The 26827-nt window shown below is 39.2% G+C and overlaps 1 protein-coding gene across 8 annotated transcripts in view; it reads right to left on the bottom strand.

Moving 5' to 3' along the window:
- Nucleotides 1-26827, bottom strand: part of NRXN3 (neurexin 3) — an 896531-nt gene that overhangs the window by 618216 nt on the left and 251488 nt on the right. The window lies entirely within an intron of this gene.

Raw genomic sequence — 26827 nt, 5'->3', positions numbered from 1 at the left:
AAAAATAAAGATAAGTGTGTTAGGCCCTTTTGAGATAATGAGACAGGACAGACTCCATTTTTCACATCTTCCAGAAAATGCGATCTTCTCCATTAGTCCAGCTTATCCTTGCACTTGCTGGAGTGACTAGTTCAAACACTGCTCCTAGGGCATTCAGTCTTGCCTTAGAATATGCAGTCTCTATTTCTGGTGCTCTTAAGAGTTGTTGCTTATTCAGCAAGGAATTTCATTCCATTGTTGGGACTTTAAAGGAAAAGAGAAACCATATACAGTTATAGTCTGTGGCAACATAGTCCCTCAATAATCAGTCTTACATGCAAACCTTGAACAATAGTAGCATCTAGAAAGCTGCTCATGGCTTAAATAGGCAAATCAGACAAGAGGTATACAAAACAAGCAAGAGAGAACTCCTGTATTTGTTTCATTGTTTCTGGAGGTAGAATTTCATTTATCAAATTAAACAAGCCTAGCCATTAAATATGAATTATCATTAATATAGGACCTATAAAACTCTCCAGGGGAGAGAATTTATTTTAGAGGAAAAAAAAAAACAAACCCACATAATTAGAAGTAGCAGAATGAAAAGGAACATACAACATCTAAAGCAGGAAAGTGAAAATATGTTTCCAAAGTTAAAGTTAGACTAAGAAGAGCTTCTAGAGGTACACATTATTCAAGAATAATAATAGAATCATAGAATCACAAAGTTGGAAATGACTGTAAGATCATCCTAGCCCAACTGTCTTCTCATTACCACTGCTACCACAAACTAAACCATATCTTGTAGCTCCTCATCCAAATGCCTCTGCCACCACCTCCCTTGGCAGACCATTCCAATGCCTGACCACTCTCTGAGAGAAAAATTTTTCCTCATGTCTAACCTAAACCTCCTCTGCAGCCATTTCCCCAGGTCCAGTTCATTGCCTCGGAGAAGAGGCCAAACCCCTCTTCACCACAACCTCCCTTCAGAGAATGCAAAAATGAAATGTTGATCATAGGAAATGCTATTTAATATGGAGTTCATAGATCCATCCTACTTGTAATTATTTGATCTTTTTTCAGAGTTCTGTTGTAATCTGGCAGACAAATATCTGCAAGCATGAAACAGGTTTCCTAAAAGTTTTTCCCACATCTGGTTTGTACTGTTTTGTGGGAGCTTTTCCTCCTTCTTACTAATAATCTTTCTGGAGCTCTGCTGTCACAGCTAGTAGCAGTGCAATGCAAATGATGAAAAGAACAAATCAAAATCTGCAAATCCACATCAAGTTTAAGCGTCATTCAAACACTGGAAATGGCAGGAGATGGAGGCAGAACAAAAGGCAGGAGTTGGGGGGGGGGGAGAGGGAGGACAGGGGGAAGGAATGATATTACGTTTTTCTGTCCCCTCCAAAAATATCAAAGAAAATTGAGTTTAGTGGGAAAGGAGTTCCAGTACTTAATGCTCTCTATTTGTTCAGGACTTTGCCTGTGGAAACTAAAAGTCTTCTCTGAAGGGGTAAAGTGTTGTGAAAGAAGTGCAGCAATCAGTATGGCATAGCAATTATTGTTTCAGTCTTTGCATATGCTCTAAAGCACTTCTACCAGCAAAATTTACAAATCTACATAAATATATTAATCTATGAATCAGAGCATCCCTTTTCCCCAGAACCATTTCCTACCAAAGGCCAGATAAGTAGATTACTCCATGTAGAACTTTTACAACAAAGCTATGAATAAAAATCCCAGAGTAGAAAAAAAGACTGATTTAAACTCCCTAGGTGTGGAGTATCCATGAAGGGATTACTCTGTAAAGCACTCTTACCAAGATTCTCACAGCCTCCCTGCCTACACAAGGAAAGAAAACACAGTATCAATTGAAACAACAAATATTTGGAATATAGATGTTCTTCTTAGACATTTTCATTTTTCATATCATCAGCTGACCCCCTTATGCTGATGGGACTGGAACTTTTAGAGGGAAACAGTAAGCTTATTAGAGCTAACTCTTATAGTCCTCTCAAGGCCTAAATATTTGGTGCTAGAGTAGGAGAGTTGGACAGGAAAATGAAGAACAAGTTCTTCCAAGAACATGCAGGAAAGGATCCACAGTGGCTAGAAAAGGCATGCAGTGTGGTAATAAATGCAAAAGAAGTGGTAAACAATTATATGGGTACGAAACATTTGATGGGGATCACTGTGGTTGGGCTGGTGCAGCAACCCATCATATGAATATACGGCATGCAGCACCTCCGCTGGTCATGGGACATACAAGCTCATTAAAAAGAAAACTTCTCTGTGAGCACCGTTAAAATAATATGGTTGTGAACAACATCTTTATTCACCAGTGTTCTGAGCTGCACTCCCCACACACTGTCATGGTCTGTATGCACAAAGTGCTTTACATGCAACACCCACTCAGGCATACATACACCTTCTGGGTACCAGCTGTCAGTGTTGCCCAGGGGACTCACATCTTTACTTGGCCAAGAAACAGTGGGAACGAGTGGGAAAGAAAGATATTTTTTTCAAGGTGGGGGGGAAATGTTTCCTACTTTTCAAAGTGAAATTCTCTTCCCCCTCATGCCTGCAACTCTTTCTTGCCACCCACAGCTGCAAGCTGGAACCAAACGTACTGTACATTATACATATACTCAAAGTCAATGCATATGTACACACAAACCCTTCCTTGCTCTCTCTCCTCTCTGTGTGGATTGTATTAGAAAATGCAGTCAAGCATGAAATGGCTCTTTTGATGCCTTCAGCTCAGATGTGCCTTGCATGAAAAAGTTGCCCTCGCACCTGAATAGCTGTGGGAAAGGGATTGGAGAGTATCAGGACCATGAGTGGGAGTCGCTGACACAAGCACCACAGCTCTGCTGCTTTCTTGTTCACAGAGCCATGCCTTGGGTACTTTGGAAACATACATGCTTTTTTTCTGCAGACACTGTAAGACTACAAATCAAAAGAGTAGTAATAATGACTCTCTTCCCTTCTAAAATAGTTCATTTGTGCCCTTCAGGTCCACTGACTCCTTTGACAGAAAATTACTGTCCATAGACAAGAAATGTGAACTGTTATTATATTTGTGTAAAACTAATATGAAGAACACCTATAATTGCTGAAGATGGCACAAAAATCTGGAACCTAATATTTTGAATAGTTTCTGAATTAAAATCTGAACTTGAAAATGTCAGGGGAAAAAAAAAAGAACAAGAAAACCACTGATGCCTAAATTAACCCCAGATTCAAATTCTATAAGCATGGCTTGTACTTGGAATGAATTACACAGTGAGATAAAGCAGGAGGAGCCCCAAGGGAAAAATGTAATGTAGGAGGCAAAAAAGATCTCATACTGAGCAAAATCTCTTCTTCCCACCTCCTGAACTCCTTGCTTGTTCTTCTAGGTATCCTTTTCTAAGCCCTGCCCATAGCATTCTGTGTATAGAATGCAGAGGACCTAAGGGTTCTCAGTATAGTTCCAGTCACCATACTAACAGCCATGTTGGTTTAGAATTAATAGAGACAAACCAGACAGAGGAAAGCTGAAAGTAAATTTCCAATTGGAATCGAAAATCAAAATTAATTTAAAAATCAAGACAGTGTTTCAGTTGATATTCAGTAGTACCCTAAATCAGGTATTACTTCAGTTTAAGTTAATGTCTCTTCTCTGGCTAATCTGATACAAATATAGCACTGCACTGCATCCTTGCAACAACTATGCAGATAAAATCAAATAGCCTGAAATAGTTGAAACAGCCTCTACACAACCATGTGAGAAGATGAGCTTCTGCCCTTGTGTGTGTCCTCTGCTGACCTGAGCCTATCCCAGTTCAGACTACCTAAGCACTTGACATCTTTTAAATGTAAGAAATTTCATTCTCACCTTACAAGTCTTCACCATCTGAAGTATCTGTAAGCATTTTCAGCACACCTCCTTGCAAGCAGAGCTTTCCCTCTGACTGTAAGAACAGTTCTTCAGAGGGGGGTATTGCTTAGTAGCAATCACAGAAATAAATCATATCTCCTTGTCCTAACAGCAATCCCCAAAACTCAAGGATGGCATATTATCGCTAAGCAACACATACAGAAAATCTGCTGATGATTGAATGTAACCTGGCAACAACTAGGTGACCTCAGTTCTCCTGTGCTGGCAACTTTTGCCTGAAAACAGGCATCCATTTGATTGTCTTTAGCCAACTGCAGCAAAGGGATTATAACACTTCTGTACAGCACCATAAATACAAGCAGCAGTTAGTTATTCAAGTTAAAATATACGCGCATAGTTATTTAAGTTAAAATATATGCACATTCCTTCCACCTGTCTACTTTCAGGGTAGCTATTATATTTGGAGCAATGTGCAGCACAAAAGATTTCAGCCATGTTGCAGGGGACCTGCAGTATAGACAAAAAGATCTAGAGCTGCATTTATCAGATCTCAAAGCCAGAAGCTTCATTGCCATTAGCTTGGAGATAGAAAGAGGAAGAAACCAGGTGCTAGTTCAAAACTGCCCTGACATAATGCCAGAGATCTGTGAAAATCAATATGTTATTAGGAGCAATTAGCTTCCCAGTCTTGTGCTCTGAGACCCTGCCAGCTTTAATTTTGCACTTAGCATCCAAAGGAGCAATTTACTGCTGCTTCCCCATAAAGCTCTGCATAAACATTCTATGAATGTGGCAACAGGCACATTCTTGCAATACAGAGATAGAAAAATATTCAATATCTCTTCATGATCTTTATCTTGGTTTCTAACCTTTTTCCTGTATTAATCTCCATTCTTTTTGGCTTTCCACTCTTTTCAGTTTTCCCATAGTGCCTTGTTCTTCCTTGTGGTTTCCCCCTTGTCTCCCAGACTACAAAAGCGCTTTCTTTTTCTGGATGTTTCCAAAAAAATGACCATGAAAGAATAAGGAAAAAACACCTCTTCTTATTAAAAGTTCAGCTGAAGTGATTAATTACAGTAAGTCAGGGCACACTGTGCACTCCTCATACAGTTGCATTTGGGAGAGTTGGCCATTACTCCCCATTCCCACTGAGCAGGGCTTCTAGAGAAAAGCACTAGCAGTTGGAGAGGCATAATAGTAAAGACCAAGAATGGAAAAGAAGAGGCATGTTAGTTCAAAACTACAGGAAATACAGACTACACAATACCACTTTCCTGCAAAAATTTAAATATCCTACAAGATTTCCTTTAAGAAAGAGAGCCAGAGCTTTCTATCCACAAACCAGAGAAAGCTTTCCAGCAAGTATGCTCCACACCTCTTTCCATTCCCATGTAAATATCAGTTTTTTCATATACCTACTAGGAGACACATGGCCACAAATTAAAACAGCCTTGATTATTCAAAAATCAACATAATACTTAACAACAACAACAACAAACCCACATAACTGAAAGAAAAGAAAGCATAAAAACCCCACAATTCTCAATCCCATCTAAGTAGATTCCATACAGACAAGTTTCAACAAGCCAAGCCCTTGGACTGAGAATGTACATTCTTGAATGACCTGAGGGATGCATGTTTACATCTGGTTAATTTGGACTGAGCTACAACAAAGTTTGCGTAACATGGATTTTAAAATACAAGTGAGCTATAAAAAATGAACAGTTGAAAACATCTCTTTATAAATCATTTTTACACTGAAAAAATTTCTTATGTATTTCAAGGTAAATGCATATTTTACCTGCTCTTACTGCTAGCACTGCAGAACCAGGAGCACTAGGAGAGAATGGTTCTATTTACAGAACATACAGCTGTGCTTGAATCACCCTTAAGACTGAACCTACATGCTATCCATACCCACTTGTAAAAGCAGCATAGCATTCAATCAGTCTCTTGGTGCCAGCATACTGAGTAGGGTGTCCTGAGCAGGCTTGCCAGATGGCTGCCCCACCACACTGCTGACTCAGAGCCTGCTGGTCATCCACAAGGAAGCTACAGTTTTTACAAGTTGGTAGGTCAAGAAGCAAGCAGGACTCAGTTACAGCTACTCGCAACTACTCATCTCCAATGGGAGATCATTAAGCCAGAGAAAAAACTAGTCAAGATCTGTCCATAAACTTTTCCATTAACCTCAAGCAGGTCCCATCTTTTTCATCAGATGGAAAGAAAGACTTCCAGAAATGTCCCCATACACTCACAGAGAACACAGGGAGATACAGAGATTCTGGGGCCTAACCCAACTGCTCAAACTCTGCACCAAGAACAGGAAGAGTTTTGACTTAGTTCAGTGTCAAGAAAACATTGTTAGTTGTATCTTACAAACTTCAAGGAAATTAACAGACATTCCCATTCAGCAAAAAGCAAAATAAATTACCATCATCCAAAACAACCACCAACATGCACAAAAAGCAAGGCTTGACCCCACAGCTGCAAGGTTTGTTTCCTCAAAAACTGAGTGCAGGAGCTTACTTAAAGTACGCAGCCTTCCTGCATAATTGATTAAGAAAGAAAACAGAGTTTTGCCTAAGTGGAAACAATGGAATGGAAGTTTTGGGAGCAAGAATATAATCATTTAGGCTGCAATCTCACTATGACACAAGAGTTAATGCTCCTATTTTTGTGGAAAAAAATGCAATGGGAATTTATATACTCACAGGCAGTTATGACTTTGGATGTCACACAGGGGCAAGAGCAGGGTTTCTCCCTGGAAGCCAGGAGCCATGTGAAACCTGACAGGCCTGCAGATGGTGGCCAGGTCCAATCAAGGCAGCATCATTGCAATATGGGAGGTCCAAGGTCAAGTCAGGAGGTCTATCAGCTAGTCAGACCCAGGCTCAAGTATAGCGATCACTGTGCAGGGCAATAGTGAGAGAGCCAGGACACGAGCAAAGATGAGCAGGCCCATGACAATAGGGGCAGAGTGGCAGGAGCTGGAGTCCGACCCTGCAGTGTCCTCCCTGAGGCTGTGGCTGATGGCTCCAAGGCCAACATTTGGTCTTGAGCCTGTCCAGGGTGTGGGGAGCTCTGAGGGACTGAAACAGTGCCATGGCAGGGTAGCAGAGGCACCGGGGCAGGCAGACCCCAGGGGTGCATTTAGGGCTCTGGTGGTGTGGAGCCAGCAGTGCTTTAGTCCTTTTCCTCCGCTGGCCCAGAAAAGAAGCCCACGTCTGCTACATGCACAACACTTTTTCCAGCAAACTGGATTTTTCTCGACGTCTCCCATGAAAGTGCCACAGTTCTCACCCCATCTAGCCTGTCAAACAGGAATGAATAACTAAAAGGGATGTAAACACAATTCACCAGCATTTGCAAGGACAGTAAGAGAAAACAGAACAAAATATTCACCTAAAGGGACCATTAGAAATAAGACGATGTTTTATTAGTCTAGCAAAATTCACTGCAAATAGTACTACTGATCACCAACTGTAGGTTTATTGCACCAGCAAGAACAAAGCTGTTCTGCTTTAAAGATTTCAGCCTGCCAAGATGTCAATAGCATCTGCATTAGCTATTATGCACTGAAAATTCATGAAGATAAAGCAGTTGTTAGAGACACAACACCAGAATTGTAAGGAACCTGGACTGTTTATTCTGGTGCATAATTACCTCACAGATCAAAGTACTTTTGTAACATTAATCCTAATTTCTCTTTTCTTCAAATAAAGATGATCACTTACTTTCCTAGTCTACTTCCTTATCTACTGTAAAGAAGATATCTATCTACTTAAAAGTAAATATCTGTCTACTTTACAGAAGGGCCTTCATACACCGAAGCCCTGCATACCATTGCTCCCAACTCCTCTAAAGTAAATCCCATTCACTCAACAGCTTCCAGTTTTTTTTTCTATAAGTTGCCTCTTCTGTTTTCCAGTATCTCTGATTTGTATATTACTGTCTTAAATTCAAAAGCCCCAAATTTGAATAGTGCATGTCAGTTAAGACCAACTGAGCACTAAAAGTAGAATAATTACATAAGACAGCCTTATCAGTACAATGTGTACAAAACATTTCCAAACGAGCAGCAAACGAGAGAGATAATAGAGCAAGCTTCAAGGCATTCATCACATTTTCAGGGATGCAAGAATACTGGTGGAGCAGTAATAATAATTGTCACTTATAAGGCCATAGCTACAGAAAAAAATTGCTAGCAAATGTTTTCATAGACCAGATGACATCTGGATGAATATTTTTCATCAAATGTTTCTTTTCAAAACCTTGCAAAATGTATTGCACAGCATTATTTGAAACATCTCAAGACTTTCAACAAACACTTAAGTCTGAAAATAGCCTAGAAATGCTGGTGGAATAACATAAAATAAGTTCCTGAAGAACATCTGAAGTACAAACCAAACCTATTTATTTACCTTGAATGTCGGAATAGAATAAATATCCTATTTACCATTTCCTTTGCAATACCATTGTCTCCTCCCTGTTTCAGTATGTTATTTATTTCCTGTTTCCTAAGTTGTTTTTTCCAAACACAAGCAAAAACATCAAATTGCTGTAGGAAAAATTACTACCTACATATCAATAAAATGGAAGTAGAAGAGGTAAAAGAGGCAAATGAACAGCTTCAAGGTGTATCAAGGCAAAGGGTTTAGCACAAGTACTCTAATATTCTCTCCTCAGAGAGAAAAATTAGCTCAGTTGATAAAGTTAAGACATCTAAATGACTGCAACAGCAGAAATTCTGATTTTTTTTTTCAGAACCACCCCAAATTTTTACATGAATCCAAAACAAACCATGTGCTTTTCTAACTTAGTACTAAAATGAGGTTGTGTAATACCCAAATTGAGTAAAGTAGTCTGATAATCTTTAGTTCAAAGTGGATAAAATCTCAAGAATCTAAGTAAACCTGTGAAACTCCCATCATTACAAAGGAAAATCCCATCAGGTATTCGACCACCTACAACAAAAAGTTCAGAAGAGACATTCTAAATTTTAGATTGATCCTGAGAAGTCATATGTGGAGACAAGATTATAAAACCCCCTCTACTACTAGACCTCAAAAAGCTTAGCGCTCTGGGTCCTCACTTTGATATAACTTCCATAATGAATCAGCCTTTCAGCTCCTGGTGCAAACTTGTGACTAGTATGTAGAGAAGGTTGTACCAATTTCCATGAGCATCGGGATTGTTATGTGCTTCCTCTCCTCCTGCCATGGTCACACACATAAGAGGAGAAGCTAACTATGGGGGTGAGGTATTGTCATGTAGTGAGTTAACAGTAAACAAACAAACAAACAACCTTAATTCATAATGAAAGCTGCAAACATATAATCTTGGCTGTGGAGGAGCTGAAACAACACTGAGCAGTATAGTGGAAATATTTGCAGACAGATACTGTAGCTTGTAAATGTTAGTGCTAGCGCTGGGAGGTGAAGAGTGAGAGGCTGTATTATCATACTAAAGATTGGCAGAGACACGGGGGAACCAACGAGAAGTACATGAGCTCTTCAAGCTTACTCCAAATGTCACTCTAACATTTACAAAGCTGTGTGCAACTGTTTGGGAAGAAATCTCTTGCAAGAATGTTTACAACAGAAGGATTGTTCTTCAAAGACTAGGAGTGTAATGGGGAAAGCGTAGGGAAATTTGCTGCTAGAATGAGGGTCTGAGAGTTTACATTACATGAGTGACAGGGTTTAAAGAATTATGTGACTTCTCTTTAGTTCCAAGAGCTCTAAGTCCTCTTTCACAGTACTGTCAAGCTTCATGAAGCACGTGATCACTGTCTTTTCAGTATGTTCACTGAGAAAAAGGGATTATAGTGAACATGGAGCTTGCCTCATCTCAGAGGTATGCAGGTAAGAAAAAGGCAGAAGATGATTTGTAGTAAGGGGAATTACAGAAAATTAAAAGGAAAAATTACACGTGGAAGGTGATTAAATACTAGGGAAGGCTGTGGAAATTCCACCCCTGGAAATTTTCAAAACTCGACTGGAGATCTGAACTACTTTTGATGCTGGCCCCACTTCAAATAAGCAATTGCAATAGGCTTCCAGAAATCCCTTTCAACTAAAGTTATTCTATGGCAAGTGCCACAAGGCACTGATTTTGCTGGACACTGGTATGTTTCAGAGACATCATACTTCACCTGCAAATTGCTACTGACCCCTGAGCTGGAAAAGATTTTGCCTCCTGTATTATAATATTAATGGCAATGTTGCTTACAGCACATTGTCATGACTGGAGAAACAGAAGATTTGAAGAAACAGGAGATTCAAAATGTGGTTCTTCTGCAGGCACTCTGTGTCCTTGGGTAAATATTAACCCTGCTGAATTATCTCATCAGAATTACAGTCAGAAGCATACCATGACAGACTAACATAATCCACCTCTTCTGTGCCTTCTGTCCTTCTGCCTACAAGCTGGTATGCTTTCACTGAACAAACTGCCAGCATCTCACACTGGCTCCTGAATCTCAGGTGAAACTTAAAAGGCTTAATTTTCCCCATGAGGATTCTATGGGTCGCTCACAGTTTTCAACTTATTTTCCCCAAATTTCCAGGAGGTATGGGCTCTGCTATAAAATCCATAGATCTGGGAAACCCACTAGAAGGACAGTTATCAGTAGCCTATCATCTTTGGAAAGGAAAGCTATGGTATGAACTAAATGTGTTACTTCTCGTAAAAGAACAGTTAACCTCCCCTCAGTTGTGATTTTTGAAAATTTTAGTTTGCCTTTGGCTGTTAGCTTAAGCAATGTGCACAGCATAAACCAAACAAGATTCAATTTTCTTTCTTCCTTTTTTTCATCTGACAGCCACTAAACCTCGAGCTTGAGCAAGTCGTGGAAGAAGTGCTTCAATAGGAAACTGAGCAGAGGGAAAAATGTGGGTCTATAGACTAAACCATAGACTAAACTTGTCCACAAAAATCACACATCACAGTGTTTTTGAAAATGTAGTTATTCTTCAACCTAGGAAATCTCAAATTTAAAAGGGGCCAGAAGTGAGAGTTCAAAGACAGCCACGCTGAATATACATAGGCTGATGATCAGAGTAACTACTTATAACTAATGTAAGGCCAACAGCTTAATAGAAAGAGGAACACCACAGCACTCAAAAGGGCTGGCAGTAGGTCATCTCTGGAGGAAGCTCAGTACAACAGAGTAGGTAGCAATTAAAAGGGTAACATTTAATATGGGATTTCAGACTAAATCTTCCAAACTTGAAACAGACGATAAAATAAACATTTATAATAGTAGAACCCGTAGAAAGGTCCTTTCAGAGTCTTCTTATCTATTACAGAGCTGCTGCTTTCCCTAAAAATATTTGCAAAGCCACCAGTCTAGGGGAGATGCCTGAGAGCAATGGTGCAGCACAGACAGTGCAGAAATGATGATGCTAATTTACAGGGTCCCAAAGGCTCCATCCATTCCTATTCCTAATGAAGTCATCAGCAGAGATGCAATGGCCAGGGCTGCTTATCCAGCTAATAACAACTACTGGCCAATTATTGCAACCATAATAAAGAGGAAAACAGAAGCAGAAACTAACAGTTGGCATGAGATGGCAATTGATATTGCCAAGATCATGAAGGCCTAGGTAAGAGATGCAAGCATGTAAATTTCAATAACAGATATAAGAAATTAAATCATACTTTCAAGCAAATAACAGGCACTGCCTTTTGAAAATATGATCTCCTGCAGACTGAATTCCACTCAATGACTCTGGTACCTGCAAACAAATATGTTTATGTAGTAAAGTACTTTAAATTTTAAAAGGGAACAATAAAAATAAAGAGAATTGACATACACATGTATGGTACTTCTGTACTAATGGTAACTCGATTTACCCAGAATTTCTTTGGTTGGACAGTTAGAAGAACGTCCACGAGATATCCCTCTCTGACTGCAAACACAATCAAATGTAGTTTGTTCTCTTACAAAATCAGTATTTCTTGGTAAGGACAGACTTAGCAATTCATAGTCCAAAACACTGGCTATAATTATGCAAATTCATGTATTTATTCAACTGTTTACAAGCCTATCTCAAAATGCCTAGGGCTGTGGTGCATCTTTGAAGTGCATAGACTAGCATTCAGAGGATGAGTTTACATAGAATAGCAGCCAGTCCAAACCCTCCATCCACAAGTCAAAGATTTAAATGTATGGAGAATGGAGTTCCAGTAACCTTTTTCTTCTTGCCTGAACTCCTAGAGCCTGAAATGATTGTAAAAGATGACAAATCCTACTTCTTGGGGAAGTTGTGAAGGTTTAGTCAGTGTCTGAGAATTCTTTGAGATCTTCAAGTCAAAAGAACTTTTGATGTATAAATTAAAACAGTAACTATGATCCTGAGCCCTTCATATTTGCTATTGTGTTGCCCATTTCACTCACTTCAAAGCTCAGGATAGCTGTCAGAACACAATGAAGAGTGTCATGCTTGAAAAACACTAGCCTGATGCCAGTTAAGTAAATAGCTGTTACTGTTAGTAGACTTGCTGAGATAGTTCCAGAGGGATGATGCTATTCTGACTAAAATAAGACCAAATCTTGAAATCACCAGGTATCTTAGGCTGAAACGTAGCCAATTATGCAATATAGTTCTTGCCAGAAGATTCTCAAATCACCATCTACAATATCTTTTACTGAAATATAGGACCTTTCCTGCTCCTAACAGAAACTGCAAACCAGTCAAAAATCACCGCCCTTATCAAGACATTCTCATTCTCTTACACATCTTGTCTTTAACTTTGTTTTCCATAGTTTGTGTGAGTTTTGATGCTGAATTACTTGCTATTTATCCTACCTAAAGCACTTTGTCCACTGTAGTAAGTCCAAAAGTACATTTACTCTCCAGACTGCAAACAGCTAACCAGATGTGATGTGTTTTGTTACAATATTTCTAATCCATTACATCAAATTATGCCAGGGAAAAGGGTTGTCACAGACCTGTAATTTGACTCAAATAAAAAATTCAGCATCTGCTTATCAGTGTGTCAGCCTCCTGCATGACGCCACTTTCAAAACAGCTTCTTCACTAAATGCTATGCAGCATACCTGCAGAATTAACTTCTTAGAAAATAGCTCAGTAACAGCTTGGGAGAGAAGAAAAAGCTTCATTTTCCCACTGTTTTAAGGTTCTCTAGGTTCTGACACATACTTTTATATCCTAAGCCTAGAAGTCACACAGACCAATATCAAGGAAGAACAGGTTTCCCCACACCACCAGCATTATTTACTGTTCAGAAGAGCAGAAAAAAGAATACAATCAATATCCTTATCCCAAGGGAGATACTAAAGGAGATGTGCTTACTACTGTGTTTAGTAGAAAGAACAATTTGCATTCACCTAAAATATCCCCAAGACTCTTAAATGAAGGAAATATGGAACCAGGAGAGCAAATTGCAAAAGCCCTCCCATTTAGCTGAGTGGGGTCATAGGTAAGATCAGGATGGATAATCACTGTCTATTTACTGGAAACTACCCACAAAGGTAATTTGATGCATAATTCTCTTGTAGAAGTTAGCTCTTGTTGATATGAAGTACGCACCTAGTAAGAATTAACTCTGTAACAAGGGAAAAAAGAATGAATCCAAACAAAGAGAACAACCAAAGATGGAAGCCAGGGTAAGTTTAGGGGATGGACAGACATGCAAATGTAGTTCTGGAAACTTAAACGCTTTTATGTGCATTACTTCACCAAACCTCCAAAGAGGTATCAGAGAAAGTGAGATTATTAAAACAGAAACCAACACAATTTAACAAAGCATGGCAAAAGCAGATGGGAGCGTGGCTATCAGATTAACCTTGCATAAAAGCTGTTGCAAATCCATCATGAGGTTTTTCCGAGACAGCCTGATGAGAACTGGCCCTACCAGTAAATTGTGTTTACTTCAGAGATGAAAATTTTTCTCTTCCTTCATTATACAAGGCTGAAAAGGGGGCAGGGGGGAGAGATTCTGACATTTTCTACTGTTTTAAATGTTATTTCTCTAGAGTGATAAAAGCCATTAATCATTACCAATGAAAACTGGGGAGAAAAAAAAAAAAGTAATTACAAAATCTGAAGGCAAAAAGTCATCTTGCAGCAAGCAACTTTATTTTCCCTCCTTCACTTTTTCCACGGTTTGCTGCTGTAGTGATATCTAACCCCTTTTGGTGGGCTTCCTACAGTCTATACCTCTACTGTTTCTGCACCTGTACAAAAGGGATGAGAAAGTTGGGCTCTGGCTCCAGAAAGGCAACTTTCAGTAGTGAGAGCAGCATACAGAGGCTGTTCAAGCAAATGAGCTAATCAGAGCAGATCAGAGCTACATTATTTACATACGTCTCATATCTATCCGTATTTCAAAAGAGTCACACAACTCAACACGAAGACAACAGACAGAAAAAGCTCTGTCTATAAAGATGGAGCGGCACAGGAAGCCCACAGCTGTTATTTGGGATGAAAACATGCTAGTGGAATTGCATGTGAAGTTGGCATCAAGCCTTAGTGTCCCAGATGGCCCTTGCTTTGACAAATATTCATGACCTCATCCAGAAGCCTTCTCACAAGAAATGTAAAGCTAAGTCAAAGCCAATATAAGGAAACAAACTTGTCATACAGAGGATCCTATACAATTTCAGAAATGATTTGGACAGAAAGTACTTTATAACTACAGGAACAGTTTGAACCTGAATGTAATAGCTGCCTACTGGGACAACTTCAGTTTGAAATTAAGTACATGTACTTCACCTGTCAGATTTCACCCTCCTACTGTTTATGGCTTCAAAATCAAAAATTTTTATTCCCCCTATCTTATATATTTTTCTTTCTCCTATTGCTGTGCAGAAAGCCTATACAAAGAACAGGAAAACTGGTCAGCTGCTTGCACAAGGCAAAAAACCAGCATGTCAGAAAATTCTCACCTGTAGAATGGAAATGAAACCTCATGATATTTTTCAAATTCTTTTTCCAGTTTCTAACCAACTTTGGAAAACAACAAAATAGAATATGCACAGTGCTGCCAAACACACCATATCATTATCTCAGTGGGAGTGAAGGGGCTGACTTTGCCATTACAGCAATTTTATAATGTAGGAAAAACACTCTGCACGATATTAAAGCAACAAGAGTCACACCTAATCACATTACACCCTTTCATCTGGGAATAGCATGGTTACACCTGCAGCCACTTGGCCTTCCAGAGCATATATATTTCTCTTAGCTCAACATTAACACCTCTCTGGAGTCAGCTAGACTAAATATCATCTTCACGAAGGGAAAAACAAAACAGGAAAACATACCAAAATGAAGAGGGCAAAGCTCTCACTTTTCAAAAATTGAAAGATGAGCTCTGACCAACTAAGAATGTGACAGCTGTGGGGTTTGATCAACCAGGAAAAATGAAATCTGTGCTAAGTACCAGTAGGTGCCACAAAAATCCTACAAAATGTAAGCCTTTTCCATCATGTGGCTTAACTTTGGAGATACTGCACCTTGAGATGGACAGCCTTTAAATCTTGTTCAGTATTTAGCACCTGGGATGCAACAGGAGTACTCTAAAACTGATGCTGATGAAAAAGCAGTCTCTCAACTCTAAGCTTTAAATTCACAAAACGTTCTGCAATATGACTGCAGTAAGGAGAAGGGATTGCAGCTGGACAACTTACTCACACCAGGAATGGAGAATTACCAACTGATTGCTCTCCATTGGGAACTTCGGAATGTACACAGTTTTATCTACACATTGTCACTCCGCATTATGCCACTGCACTTTACAGCCTATGATGTGGAAGCTGGAGAGAGTTAAGACTTCCTCAGGTTTGGAAGGAAAAAAGGCAATTCCTCACTGGCAGTAAAACACACGTTGACAGAATACAAGAATAAGTGAAACTGCCAACTAATGGTGAAACTGTAGCTTTGAAGCAGGCTTAGCACTCAGCACAAAAGGACACAAATGGTCTTGAATGTGGATTGACAATTTTCTTCTTCAACAACATTAAATTATGTAGAGCTTCCTACAGCACTTGCTGCCGGTAAAGCAAAAGTATATATTTTAAATGACAAAATATATCTTCATCAAGGTCGTTATTAGTTTCTTAAATTGCCAGATGTGAGTCTCAGTTTGATGCCACAGATAAGAGATTACACAAGGAAGAATAAACTTGAAAGCTCAAGTTTAGTCTTGGATTTCTAAGGAGTGATAATTATCTTCCGATGAAAATTACTTGGACTGGAAGAGAGCAGAAATGCTTTTGAGCTTAACCAGCTAAACTACCCCAGTGATACTGATTTTCTGGACATTCAATTCATTCCACAACCAAAGCACTCTTTTTTCAGCCACTTATCCTTTGCTTCACAATCTGGTGGTAAAAACTCCAAATTACTCTCCACTTCGCTGAAGCAACATTTGTCAGGACCTCTATTACGTCCATACTGAGCCCCTACTAACACTGTGGGAATGTAAAGCAGACACACAGACTCTTAGCACCTACACAGCAATTCACTTTATGATTTTCCTTTATTTGATCTGAAAGTAGGAACGAATATAATTTACCTCTCTTTAATAAAATATTTCCTGATCCTTGCTTTAAAATATATATATATAAAGCTAAAACTAATATATTAAAAGGAAATTAAAAATTAGAAATCAAAACATAGTTGAGTAAGTATAGATATATTTGGAATGCAATTCTGACAGGTATCAGAGCCTAGCACTACAGTGTCATCAAACACAGCTCAACTTACCGCCCTTTTAAGTGTGAACGTAAGGGCCAGTGAAATTGTCAGACTGATGTGATGGAAGACGAGCATCTAGGATACATATAGAAAAGAATGTTTCCTTCATACAAATCCCACCACTATGCTATCATCTTAAAATAACAGAGTCATTCAAGAGCAGAAAAACTCGTAGCTTAATACGTAAGTCATCATTCCCATATATCTGGATTAAAGGTATGTTAGCTCACCACCTGCAGGATCAGACATGCAGCCCCCCTTGTTGAAAGAAAGAGCCACTTCTCTCAATTTTTCAGTATAACATGATTCATTGGCTCCTACACTAGGTTCAGTCATGTTCCAGAGAGCTGCAATACAGTACAGCAAGCCCTGCTGCAGGCTTCCTCCTCAGCATCTGTGGAGGAGCTGCAGAGTACAGAGGGACGGAAAGGTTGTGCATATTCAGAAAACAATACACTTTAGTATATCTTCCATGTCCTGCTGAAGTTAAGAAGTGTGCATATCTTCTTTCCCCCTGAGTGTGCCCAGAGGAACTTAGTAAGTCAAGTGAGCAGCAGACATGGGGCAAAAAGGCTGTGGGGCACAGAGCAGCAAGCGCTACCTGAGCTGTAAGATGGTGGAGGAGGCTGCTTCTGGCTCCTTGCTTCTGCTGAGACTGCTGAGGAGTATTCATTGTGTGTCCTTACAAGGGAATAAGGACAGTAGTGTGTCTCATGTGGTGAAATTGAAAGCAGAGAAAATAGAGAAAAGGAGCAAATACCAGCTGTCCTCCTGTAGGGTTTCTATGCCCCATCAGCTCCCAGTGCTGCATCAGTGGATGGTGATTCCAGGGAATATTTTCCTAAATTGTACATGGAAAGGTGTAAGACTCCACTGTAGACAGCATCCTGTTTTTCAGCCTCTGAAATACTCTGCGACAAACAGGAAAAAGGAGTGGTCTCCTAATGGGATGGGCCTCTTGTCCAAAGTTCCCATTATATGAATCCTCCCGCCCAGTTTGAAAGAGTTTACATGCTCTCAGGAGTGCTTTTTGTACCAGCTTTCTTTTACAGAAGAAACTGAGACAGAAATGAAAGCCAGGTTCATCCAATGTCAAACTGCAAAACCATGCAGCCCAGTGCTCTGAACTACTGTACTACCAATGTCATGCCACGCTTAAGCCCCTTTCAGAATCCCTCAAGAGCTACCTGGCTTCTCACTCTACTCTTCATCAGAATTATCAGAATATCAAGCTGAAATAAAAGTAATGTAGCAGTCAACAGTCGCCTTGTGAACAGGAAAATAATTCAAAGGCATTAAAAAAAATCTAAATCTCTACAGGAAAAAGGGCAGTTCTTGACATCACTTGAAACATAGATGGTGAGACTCTAGACTTACAACACCTGTTTCTCTTTCAAATTCTGCAGCTAAAAAGTGAATCAAAAGGGAAAAACTGAGGCGCAAGACAGTTTGTTAAGATTTCAATTAGCTTTTTATTTGGATTAGGAGTTATTTACTGCAGAGTTAAGCATCTTTCATAGTTACAGATTCTCTATTTATATCTGCTAACTGTGCAAATTTCCTGGTTCCCTGATTCCAGACCAGCTGCTGGGCACAGCTGTGCTCCAACAAATGCACCAAAACCAGCAGGGACTGCTGCAAGACTGTCATACTTCCCTGATTCCATCCGCATCTGGAAGAGGAAATCATACTGCTTTTCTCACTCAGTCCTGACACGGTTCAACAGAATAAAACCAATCTAATTAAAATACTTACTTTTTTTTTTTTAAGGACAAAAGGAAAAAAAAAAAGTCCACTCTGAGAAGATTCCAAGATTTAACACCTTTCAAACATAGCAGTAGCAGATCCCCCACACATATGAGGTTGTCAGTAAAAAGAGTATGGGAATACAGGTGTACAGTCAACATGCAAAAATCTTGGACAGATTAGAGGATATCTTGTTAGCAATTAGCCAAGTGGACAGATCAAGGCACTGAATTGTAAGCAATTTACTGTCTGGCACCAAAATACATCGTTTCAGTTTAATGGAAAGATGGGGATGTAATAGCAGAGCAACTAGCAAAGTGCCTCATCAACATGCTGCAGCTGTATAACCACATATTTGGCATCTAAATCTCGAAGTAGGTTTACAGAATGTAAATTTCATATCCAATTTGGGCATCGAATTCTATGCTGCAGCAAGAGCAAAGCTGCATCTAGTGCAAGGACTCACGTGCAGCTTCTACTTGCCATGTACTACTGACTAGCTGGATCCTATCCCTGCTTTCCTCAGTCACTGGCAGAGTCCTGGCTGTTGTGGACAACATTCTTACCTTTAATAGACTATTTGCTTTGAAGGCATGTCACTTACGCTTTGGAATCTTATTACAAGAGCTGGATCCCCTAAACTCTACACAGTGCAACCCTAATCTTTGACAAGATTTCTTGCTTTTATGTATCAGAACCCCAATTTTTTGCCTAAGACTATACAAAGCACATGACAACAGGACTGAAATGCAAGCTAACTAAATAGCAGACTACTGCACTTAGTGCTGCCCTGTCTTTTTATTCTGCTGATGAGCAAACCCTGGACGAACAGCCCAGCAGTCAGAAAGGCTGCTGTCATCTGCTTGCCATAAAGGTGAACAGTTAGTGAACGGTGCTAAACATACCTGCTTCTGCTCATACACAGACTATAGAGAACGAATGTTACAGTAAGCTCTACTTTACCAGCAATTTACTGACAGACTATGGACACATGATATACTTCACTGTGTTTCTCATACTACTGTGTGTATACCTCTTCCAATTGGGATTTGAGTTTTTCTGGCAACAGCTTTTTCCCCCCTCTGTATTTCAGAACACCTTTGCTAATAGCTTCCTTTACTGATCCGATAGCATAACATGTCACTTATTACTGTTTCTAATTTGCCTAAGTCTAGATTTCTGCAATTCTTTATTAAGAGGTAGCAAAGAAGCTGAGTTATTTTAAATGTTTTATTTTTACACAACAAAATTTTCTACCATTCCTAATTCAGAATGAATTACCATAATAAGTAATTACATTAAGAATCAAACAAAATATACTTTGGGAATCAGTGTCTTGCATATTTTATATATTTATCCACTTTTTCACTAATTGGGAAAACATGCTGAGTTATTAGCAGGATTTAGAAAGAAAAAGAGGTCTTCTGAAGTTAGAAGACATTTGCAGGTTATTCAGAGGCATACATTTCAAAGATCTATACAAGCTAGAAATAGAAGAGCCAGATAGCTCTCACTCAGTTCCCCACCTTCCCTTCCCTCCTACAAAGTACATTAGACATTAAGGAATATAGCAGCCTGGCCATACCGTGCTGTTTTAGCCATTTTTATTTCCAGTCTAACTGATGATTTCCATCCGTACCCTAGAGTTTCTCTGATAGCAAAATAAAACAAACAAGCAAACAACAAACACATAAACCTTATTAACAGGCTGTTGTCTGTGTTATTCAACACTTTCTTTTTTCATTTTAACTTAATAGCTCCTATAAGCTTCCTTAAATTGTTCCTCTTTCTTGAGAAAGGTAGTCCTTCCATCAGAGCAGATTAAATCATGGTCTTCTCAGGTTATCACGTAACCTTCTTTCAGTCTCCTGATTATATTTCAGCTTTTTTTTTTTTGCCAGTTTCTTAATAATTTTTAATTTTAGTCTAAGTTACTCAGCAGTACACTCTGTGTTAAAAATGTATGTATTTTAAATAGGAAATAGCCATGAAAACTTGCTGGGGAATATACTTTTTATACTCATATTTCTTGAATACATATTTCTACCAACAATTCTCACTAGTATGCCTGTGAGTGTCCAACATCACTTCAATAGTACACAATTTAACTGGTTAGGAGTTGATATTCAGGTTTATTATCTTGGCAAAGGTCAATGGGTAAAACTATTTAAGACTCCCTTCTTCTGTGCTGTGTAAATCTTGTATCACTATTGAGTTAAATATATCCAGCCAATCATTGACACACCATACAAAATCCCATCATTTGTTTAGTGCTTCATAAAGGGCAATGAATAGTTTTACCTTTTCAATGCCAAAGCAACTAGAAAGTTTTTCCCCTTGAGTGGCTCAAGTGGTATGACATTTGGTCTACAAAAGATTGCTTGTATACCTCAAAAAAAAAAAAGGAATCAGCACTGTCTGAAAAACCACACAAGGACTGCATTAGCATTGAAGGTATAGAAAAGTAGCACAAGGCAGAAAGTCACTGTTGTTTTAAAAGAAAATCTCTATGACCTTTAAGGATTTTTAATAAACACTGCTGGTCTGGGCAATGTTGTTCTTTTGGGGATATAAACTCCAGTTATTAATATACAGAAGCAAAAGCTGCCCACATTTTTCTACTGATGCATCATCTAGCAATAATACAAAAATGACTTAGATAACAAAAAAAGAAATATCAATCACCAGGTTAGATTTTCTACCTGTTCCCATGCCAAGGCATCCATTAGGCTCAAGAAAATCTATGAAATCGAAGGTCAAGTATTAGCTAGAATCAATGTTTTGATGGTCTTCAGCTTTTCCCACCCTAGAATCTGAAACATTTAATGAGTCGTGAATTTTTCACCTTACAACTCTTTTATGACTTAGGAAAGTCTCGTGTATATGGTTTTTTTTTTTTTATTTGTTTTTGTTTTGTTTTTTGGCAGCTGTGGAAGAAGAAGCATAGAAAAATGCAACTTGTCTGAGCTTTTGATAAGCCAGAAAGAAAATCAAAAAGCATGCCTATACTGCATATCTTTGTGAAGCACGGTACTCCTTATATCCCACATATGTCAAGGCTTGTTTTGTGAAAAGCCCTGATCAAATTTACTTATTAGCCCAGCAGTGACACTGAATTTCCATGCCACAACAGCCCTGCTCACACAGTGCACCTGCAGGTACTGCTAATGGCACAACAGCCTTGCAGAGCAAAGATGATTGTGCACTCTGTACAGCACAGATACGTTGGACATATCACAGCACATGTTCTAAACAGCACCTCTTTTGTAGCTTTGCAAAAGCTTTGCAAGTAACAGCACAGTTGCAGTTTTACCTGTGGTCCCAGGGAGATCAGTGTGTATTCTCTCACTGTGGGGTAACATTTCATGAATGTTCATTTATTCCTTAAGTTATAGACGGTGTAACTTAAGTTTTGTCATATAAGCACATCTTCTGTGACTTCCTCCATATATTAGCTGTCCCCGAGTTCCCTGGATTCTGTCCAGGCACACAGGGAATGACAGTTGAGTTAGTGCAATGCAGGATAAGAGAAGCTGACCCATGGGGAGCTGCACGGTAATCAGCTTTTCATTACTGCTTGGCTGAAAGGCCTAAATGATTCAGCAGTGCTCTTCCAAGTGGGAAAACAAACAAGGAGGGGATGAAGGAACTTAGAGTCTGATACAAATTATCTTTTCCCTATCAGAGTATGTAAGTATTTATCTCTAGAAACAGCTAATAAAAGATCCAGGGACTGTATCAGCAGCCCATAGAGGTCTGCAGGTATTATTTTATAGACCTCAGACAGCTTTTTCAAGGTGGGAAAAGTTTCTTAGTGAACTAAGACTCTAATAACTCAATTATCTGATATCCTAAATTAGAAATTTAAATCCCAGTGTAGTAAATACACCCACCTCAGCCTAGGTCTGTGGCTAATTACTTTTATAATCTTTATTAGGTAACTTAATTGTTCTGTATCTCAGTTTTTCAAAACATGAAATGGTAATGTTACCTATCTCTTTTTGAAAGCACTGCTTACATGCAAAAATGGCACTTTTTCACTTTGCATTCTTATAAATAGTTCTATGTGGGTGACAATTGTTTAGCTATTCTGACATCCCAAGAACAGGTAGAAAGGTTAGTAAGGTACTGGCTCTCTCTCAGCTATGACCTTGCCTATTTAAGTTTGAAGGATCTCCCATGGGTTATTTGTATGCATGGATACAAAAAACCACCTGAGCCTCTATCTCTCTATCTCTCTGAGAGAAAGAGGATAATACAGTGATTTGGCAAGCTCCACATTACTATGGCAGAAATAGTGTACAATCTACTGCCAGTGTGCAAAGACAACCTCAGCATAATGTTGCATGTGCTAGATCACTGCTTGAATGTTTCTGCCACATCTCAGTACTGAGCATATCTCAATCCCAAACATAAAGAAGTCTAATTCCAGGACCCCTGTATCCCTCTTCCCAGTTGCAGCATTTGCTTCTCCTTCCTGCTCTGGAGTCCTCTTAGGTAGCCTTCACCAAGATGTAACTATGTAACTCAATAATAAAGCTGAAGCAGGAAAAAATATAAAACAGTCACTTGTAGGCATCCAAATAGATACTGAGTGACAGTTTCTAGTACACACCATTCCTTCTGTTCCTAACAGAATACTTTTTTGCAAGGATCCACTTGCTATGGGGTGCTACTCAGTTTTAATAGGATTCTGTCAGTCAATACTTCGATGGAGCACATTGAACTAGTAGATCTCAAGAGCCCCAGACCACTATACCTCCCTAGTCTGAGCGGTGCAGGGTCTGGGAAAGAACAACTTGCAGTAGAAGAGATGTAGCAGCTGTTTCAGAACTTCTGAAACTTACTGACTGAGGTTTTGCTGGTGGCACAGATAAGGGAATGAAATGTAGGCAACACACACACACTAAGAAAGGTAAACAATCAACTTTTAACGTTTATGGCTTCTCTCAGAATAAAACAATAATTTACAAAAAAATAGATGGGCTTAGCAAAAAGTAACTAGTCAGTAGGAAAAGGCAAAAGAAAAAAGACATGACAGCAGTGTAAATCACCTAGGTGAGAACTGAATAAATGAGGATACTGATTGCTAATCTACATCCTGTCACTCTGACTTTATAAACAGATTAGCTCATGAGGCCATGTGTGCAAAAGCACCCCTATAAAAGCATTGTCTTTGACACTCTCATCAGTATTCACAGTGGACCAGGTTTTCATTTTATGGCTGCAGTGTTCTTGTTTCTTCCACAGATCCATTAGCGGTGTGCACGCTGCACAGTCAATACCAATTCCAGCATACACTTTTCTGCCTTTTTTTATTTGGACAGAGGTCTTTCTGTCTTGTGCATCCATTACTCTTTGACATGGCTTTTTGTGGTAGTCCTTTATTTTTTGCTTTATATCATTTTTAAGCAATTCAAGTACTTTTGACTTTAAATAAAAAGAATTAAAGTAAAGCCAAAGTGAGACATTTAAAAACAGCATAACAAAACACTTCTGTTTCTCTTTACTGCATGTTTTTTCCTTTTGTCTGACTGCTTAACCTAAAAGGGCTATAAAATGACATAAGAATAAGATACGAGCCTAGATACAGGACTGTGATGGTGAATGCCGGTCTGGGACAGCTGTAAATCTCCCTGCTGAACACTGCACAGTCTCCACCTTCCACATCAATGCGGCTAATGTCAAGTCCTCCACACCCCAGCAGATCTCCCTGCATCACACCAAAACTACTGGAAAGTATACTGCTGATTATTACTTGTGCCTTACTTTAGCCACACCCTCAGCAGATTGACACTGTGCTCAAAAAGAAGAAAAGCTTGAATGATTAGAATTACAGTTTTGAGGAGAGGACTTTGGCTGCAGTGCTAAATCATCCTCCATACACACATGATAGGGAGGGAAAACCTAAAACTCTTTACTGGTCAGTCCTCAGAAATGATAGGGCAAAAACATAATGCAGAATGAAGATTTGCACAAATAAAACAAAAGGGCTTACCATAGAAAATGGAACAGTGTGACTTTTGGATTTTACATCAAAAATCCAAGCCATAATAAAAGAGAACTTCAATGGGGAGCTAGTAATAACATGGTGAAAACTTGGATGTGTTCCTGACTAGAAAATGAATTGTTAGGCTCGTGGGTCTAAGAACCAGGTCTCCTATTATGAGTTCAGTACAAGAATCCAGATTTTTGTGAGATTGCTTACAATCAGGAGAGTGTTTCCTTTGTTCTCATTTTTATCGTTAGTCACAAATATTTAAGTTAGAGATTTTTTAACAGGCTGTGGTAAAAGTAGCGAAAAACAGCAACAAGTTGTCCAGAGGTATGGTGGAAGCCCCATCTGCGGAGACCTTCAAGGTCACTCTGGACTAGGTTTGAATCTAGCGGTAGATGTCCCTGTTCATTGCAAGGGAGTTGAACCAGATGACCTTTAAAGATTCCTCAAACAATTATACAGTTCTATGAAAATATTTTGGATGTTTTCAATATTCTTGCCTCTTTCACACTATTCAGCAAGCATGTCTTTTGCCAAATACTCATTCAGGGGTAAATATTGTCCTAACATGGCAGATAAGACATGTGGCACAATCTCCATTCTGCTCTACTCAACCCCAAGCCCCTTACTCTGTTTCCTGGACTGGATGCATAAAGGTCTCTAATGACCCTTTTTGTCTTCAGTTTTCCTCTTCTTGTCACATAAGCAAAAGAGTAGAAATCAAATCTATAGAATATTTCTTTTCATCATTCTACTTCCCAGCTCTACCCGAGACCAGGCATGTCAGAAGGACTGACCTACCTTCTAATCTCTAATGCAAATACCCTAGGAGAAGAATAAGGCATATAAAGGATAGCTACTCTGCATATATTTTTCATTCCAAGCACAAGCATAGAACTGACTGAGCTGTCAATATAAAATGCTTTTCAGCTGAGGGCTGAAGAGCCGTTTTCCATTTTTACTCATTTAATGAATGGTACTGGATAAAAAATCAGTAATTAAAATACTACGTTTTCCTTGTCTCAACAGTTTAAAATGGTGGCTGAGGGTACTGGGGTAATCAGACTTAAAAGTCCAATTCTATGTGACTCCATTTGAATCCTAAACTCTGATGCTTTGATACAGCTTCCACCAGTAACTCCCTCCAACCACCCCGTCCTGCTGATTGCTTTAGCAATTTCGCAATGTAAAGGATTACGATTCTTCTTTGTTCAAAAGCAGAAAAACATTAAGTTGCTCCAAAGAACATAAGATTAGGATGGTAGGAAAGTCTCATCCAGAGCAATTTAGGATGACCACAAGACCATGCTTGTACATTTTCCTGCTGCTTTACGTATGCAGTGGGATGACTTTTGATATGACCTGAGTGTTAAGTTTTAATTACTCATCACCTATAACTGCAAAGGAGGAAGTAGCCCTGAATCTTGTACTGAGATTCCATTTATCAGGATGAAGTTTCCCTCTTCACCTTACCCTCCAATTTGTTCTTGATCACACAGATCAAGAGGATGAGGATGCTAGTAACCACAAACACCAACAATGAAAATTGTTATCTATGCATTCTTAGAAGAGTGAGTGAGAGTGGTTTAACTCAATAGTGTCCTATCTTGGGCTCTAGTACCTAGTGAGGGTTTTACCAGGACCACCCTACGACCAATTCTGTTGACTAACTGCCTGTGCAAAAAAGCAGAGAAACCAAGCAGATCTGACTGAAACACCACCAGATATGACCTTTCCATGCTCGTGGTGATGGTTGTGCTTTTGAATATCCTTACCAGGTCACATAATAGCCTCATTCGATCAATCAAAGTGTCCAAGGGATGACTGTCTATCTCCACATGGAGAGAGTCAATTAAAGCAGCATCATGAATGCCAAGTTATTCCTTTTAACCAAGATGAATAGAGAAGGAATGAGAGAGAAAATGAGAGCACTGTGCCAATGCCTGCCTTTCAGTGTGAAGGCTTCCAATGGGCAAAGCAGAGAGATAGAGAAAGCTAATTTCACAGATAACATCTCAAAGGCCTGCACAGCCATTCCAAATGTTGGAAATAAATTTTTATGACAAGAGAACTACATCATCCTGGCTGCTTCCATCAAGATATTCCATTAATTGTAGGGACAATTGGTAGTCTCAGCAGAAATACAAAATGATCTGATTCAAGGGTATGAAAATGGAAGGAGGGATGATGCCACTGGGACTCAGATCAGCCACTGAACAATGAAAGACTCAAAGATACGTACTGCAAGAAAGCTGGTATTATTCTGGATCATACGTACGGCATGTGTGATTACCTTGTAGAGCTAGGATGAAAATGTGAAAAAAAAATTTCATTCTGCATTATGACTTATCACTCTACATGATCCATGATTTAGTAAACAACCTTCTCTTGATACAGTGTGATTCAGGCAAAATTGATCTGCTATGATAACTTTGGAATCATCTGAGAAGCATCATGTCTTGACTTACAAATGAGAGGCATTTTGTG

The sequence above is a fragment of the Meleagris gallopavo genome, chromosome 5 (assembly GCF_000146605.3).
Source record: "Meleagris gallopavo isolate NT-WF06-2002-E0010 breed Aviagen turkey brand Nicholas breeding stock chromosome 5, Turkey_5.1, whole genome shotgun sequence".
Classification (NCBI taxonomy): Eukaryota; Metazoa; Chordata; class Aves; order Galliformes; family Phasianidae; genus Meleagris; species Meleagris gallopavo.
Note: the sequence above shows the minus strand (reverse complement) of the source record. Positions and strands in the feature narration are given on the sequence as shown.